Source organism: Triturus cristatus, chromosome 1_1 (assembly GCF_964204655.1).
Source record: "Triturus cristatus chromosome 1_1, aTriCri1.1, whole genome shotgun sequence".
NCBI lineage: Eukaryota > Metazoa > Chordata > Amphibia > Caudata > Salamandridae > Triturus > Triturus cristatus.
Genome location: NC_140579.1, coordinates 517,401,099 through 517,405,931, shown reverse-complemented (window position 1 = coordinate 517,405,931; position 4,833 = coordinate 517,401,099).

The window sequence follows — 4,833 nt, the reverse complement described above, 5'->3', positions numbered from 1 at the left end:
ATGCGATATGCGCCTTGGAGTGTAATATGCACAGGGCAGTGTTGTGTAACCTAACTAGTCTCTAAAGTTGTAATATAAAATATGTGCTGGGGAGTGTAACGTTGCATATGCACTGTGACAAATATATGGATCCCAGATTGTAATATGTATGGCATAGCACTGTGCGTTATAACATAGGCATCGAGAAAGGCACGTTAGATGGGGCAATATAACCCGTGCGAAGACAAGTGTGGCATGACATATTCACGGGGTGGTGTTACAGTGCACATGGGCTAGAGAGTGTCATAGCATATGCACTAGCTAGTGGAATACAACACAGAGGTGTGTGGCACTCGGCAGGCAATGGTGGGTGTAACACAGCATTGGGCTCTGTCAGGAGCACGCTGTGACTCTCAAGTGATGTTCGTCCCCTTTCCAGAGAGTAAAATAAAAAGTATTACACATCCGGCAGTGGATGTGTGTTTTATTAACCGTGAGGGGGGTTTCTTGCATAGTTTTGGTCGAATTTTTGTCGAATCCCCTTTGAATGGCTTGGTGTGCATGTGTATTAAATGTGCCCGTCAATAGCTACCCATGTTTGTATAAATAAACGACAAGGGTGTCTACCAGGATTAGGCACGGTAGGGCATCAGACATGTCAGAGCTTCACTAGTGGTGTAAATACATTCCACGTGGATTCATTGCATGCATAGTCGCCTTTTAATGAATATCACGCAAATCGTCATGGTGATAGGTACGTACGGTTTGTCCAGCATGTCCTAGGTGTGTCTATAAATATATATTTTTTAAAAATAATAAAAAACAGTGGCCGGCCCTGGGGATTGGGGTCTAAAAAATATAATTAGGAGACTGGCCCTGGGGGATGGGGTCATCAGGGCCAATAAATTAGAATAAGAAGGGGAACCAAACAGCCCCCCTTCTTAAAAAACTAAAATAAATAAAAGACTGGCATCGTGCCGGAGGCCATGCCCCCTCCGTGCAGCACTCTGCAAACGCGCCCCCAACAGGCATCTCCAGTATGCGCCAGGGAGCTGCGCTGCAGCCAGGTGTTCTGAGGCCAAGCCCCTTTTTACACCTCTCTGCAACGCAGCTCTGTGGCGCTTACTGGAGGTACCTAGTGGTCTAGTTTGACCCTAGGGACCCTTAGGATTCAGGGGGACTCTCAACTTAGAACAGCCACAGGGCGCGTTTACACAGTGGTGAAGGGAGGGGACGGGGCCTGAGGTGACGTGTGCAAACACGCACTATGGCATGTTTTAAATTGGGGATATAATTTCCCTTCAATACTGAGGGCCCCTGGGGGCTAACTAGCCCACCAAGTGCTTCCAGTAAGCGCCACTGAGCTGCATTGCAGAGAGGTGGTCCAGGCCGTGCCACTTTTTACACCTCTCTGCAACGCAGCTCTGTGGCACTTACTGGAGGTACCTAGTGGGCTAGTTGGACCCTAGGGACCCTCAGGATTCAAATGAACTTAATCTCCCAACTAAAAATGGACACAGGGCGTGTTTACACAGTGGTGAAGGGAGGGGACGGGGCCTGAGTTAATGTGTGCAAAAACGCCCTGTGGCCTGTTTTAAGAGGTAGTTTTAATCCCCCTGCCCTATTATATACTAGGGGCTTACAGAGGAGGTCATGCTAATCACAGGGGGACCCCAACGCATAATGTTCCCTAGTGTATGTAGGTGTTTTCACTGTATTATAAGTGTCTTTTAACATATCACTGGCTCTAGGACTGGTTAGTCAGACTCAGTTACCACCAGTATCCGTCTGAAAAAGTTGAGGGTACAGGATGATTTTGCAACAAGGCTTCTTTCTGCTCTTCTTTTTGTTCTTTCTGCACGTTATCCTTCTTCCTGCACTTATCTTCGTATTTGAGGACTTCTGTTGCTTCTTTCTGCACTTCTTTTGTTTCTTTCTGTGCATTTTTTCTTCTTTCTTCACATGTCCTATCTCTGTAGGCATAGTTAGAAATTAGCATTTAAAAAACCTTTGAAATTCACTGAAAAAACCATGGGTTTCACACACGTTATAGTTAGGAATTAGCATTTAAAAAACCTTAGAAATTCAATGAAAAAACCAAAGGTTTCACACATGTTATAGTTAGCTGGACATTTCACTCGTAAAAAACCATTGAAATTCCCCCGTTATAGTTAGTTCAGCTAACTATAACTCGCGCGCCCGCAATGCACTACTGATGACGTCACATATTACATCACTCATGACATGGTCACTGACATCACTCATGACATCACTGATGACATCTCAAATGACATCACTGATGACATCACTGATGACATCATCCAGTGATTGTGTGTTTTTATGAAAATTATATATTTTTTATATTTATGTATATCTCAAGGTCAAAGGAAGAATAAATGGGTATATAAGTGTCTAAATGGATACTTGTTTTGGGAATTTTTTTGTGTAACTGACTGTTTAAGTGTATCATAGTGAATACATGGCTTACTGAGTAATCTTTAAATATTTAAATATCTGTATCAGTTTCTTACTTTGTGTATAAGTGGCTGCATGGGTTGGTGAGTAGCTACATGAGTGTCTATATAGGTTATTAGTTGGTTTTTTATCACTATGAGTGTCTGAGTTTCTGTATGGTTCGGTGGGGGGTATTACTTAGTGCATAGGTGCATGAATGAGTGACTCACTGTTTGTATGTGTTGAATACAGCATGTGTGCAGGACTGTATGGGTGGATGAGTGTGTGCATGGGTGTGTTAGTGAGTGAATGACTGTCTCAATAGTGTCTTTATGAGTAACTACATATGTTTTAAACTAGTATATGTGACTATTGGTGTATATAAGTGAGTATATGTGAGAGTGAGAGATTGGAAGAGTTCCTGTATGAATAAGTATGTGTTTCTATAAGTGATTGTTTAAAAGAGTAAGTATATGTAAGTTTCTGTAGAAGTAAGTGTGGTGGTGTGTGTATAACTGTATATGCAAGTAAATGGATGATTGATTCTTTATTAGCATGAGTGACTATGTGTGTGAGTTACTCTATGGATGAGTGGCATTGTGTAACGGGATGTACAGGTGTATGAGTACATATGATGAGTGAGTACATGTATGAGTGACTGTAGAGGACTGTTGGTGAATTACTGTATGTGTATGTGGTTCTTAGAATTACTGAATAGGTTGTTGTAACTGATATTGATATGTTCATTATTTTGAACATTTTAGTTTCTATTTTTGAATGTGTGTTTCAATGGTTATATTAGGGGGAGAGGAGGTCTGCCACTCTATCACAAGGATGATGTCATCAGTGATGTCATCAGTGATGTCATTTGAGATGTCATCAGTGATGTCATGAGTGATGTCAGTGACCATGTCATGAGTGATGTAATATGTGACGTCATCAGTAGTGCATTGCGGGCGCGCGAGTTATAGTTAGCTGAACTAACTATAACGGGGGAATTTCAATGGTTTTTTACGAGTGAAATGTCCAGCTAACTATAACATGTGTGAAACCTTTGGTTTTTTCATTGAATTTCTAAGGTTTTTTAAATGCTAATTCCTAACTATAACGTGTGTGAAACCCATGGTTTTTTCAGTGAATATATATATATCTCCAACATCACAAGTTTACCCATCCACAAAACGACCTCTCTGCCTATTGTGCTGCTCGTTGGTTGACAACAGCACGGTCCGCATTTATGTAGCAGGGCGTCTCCCACGACTGGGACCAGCCGTGCACAAATCCAACATCACAAGTTTACCCATTTAGGAGAGCCACACACAGGTAGGTAAAATTTCTGTTTAAAAGTGGAAGTTGCTATATATATATATATATATATATATATACCGCAGTCTTTATCATAATCTTTCCTCTATGCACAAATCGGGCGTATGTCATTAGATGTTACATTATGACCATATGAAAATCCCATCGACAGAGTGTGTGTGTGTGTATATACATACACACACTGTCAGTGGGATTTCATATGTATGTATGTATGTATGTGTGTATGTATGTATGTATGTATGTGTGTATATATATATATATATATATATATATATATATATATATATATATATGTGTGTTGTACATCAGATGCTCTAGTTCTGATCTCTGCAAGAGTGAAATGTTAAGACAATGGCAGTCAGTAGACCTTATTGCTTAGCTTATCAAAAGCATATGCTAAATCTATAGTCTTGCCTATGCCACTGTGAAACATATGTTGCGTGCAATAGGCGAAGACTGTGTATCTAGTTTTCATTCTATGCATAGTATTTAGCTGTGTCTGTATTAGAGTATATTTTTCATATTAAAAGCAGCGGCTAGACATTGATTTATTGTGTGTCATTAATGTACATCATAGCTCTTCCCAGGGTCAGTATTGGACTGATCAGCCTCACTACCCTAAGAGTTGGGTGTTGAAAGAGGTACGTGGTTTCCAACCTGGGAACCTACATTAAGTCAATTCTGGGAGGCCAGACATAAATGGGTTATATGAATGTCATAGATTCCAGTAGCCCTTGATTACAGGGGACTCCCCAGAGTCATCTTTCTCTGCTGATGCTCTGGCATAGAGTCATGAAACCAAATATAAAGCCTTGCCTATTGCAGATAGGTGTGCTTACATAAGTCACATTCTGCATTACTGTGTCTTACTCATGAGGTGTGCAACTTAGCAGGTTGGATGTTGCAGTTCCTAAGGCTGTGGTTATAGTGTGCCCTGGCCATCTAACTGCTCTCTTATACTTGCTTGGCATATCTCTTTGGAGACGCATCAGCATGGAGTACCAATGTTTGCAGTTTTCCGAACTTCTCATCAAGCTACCACCACTAGATGTTTCATGGTGGGTTGACAAGATG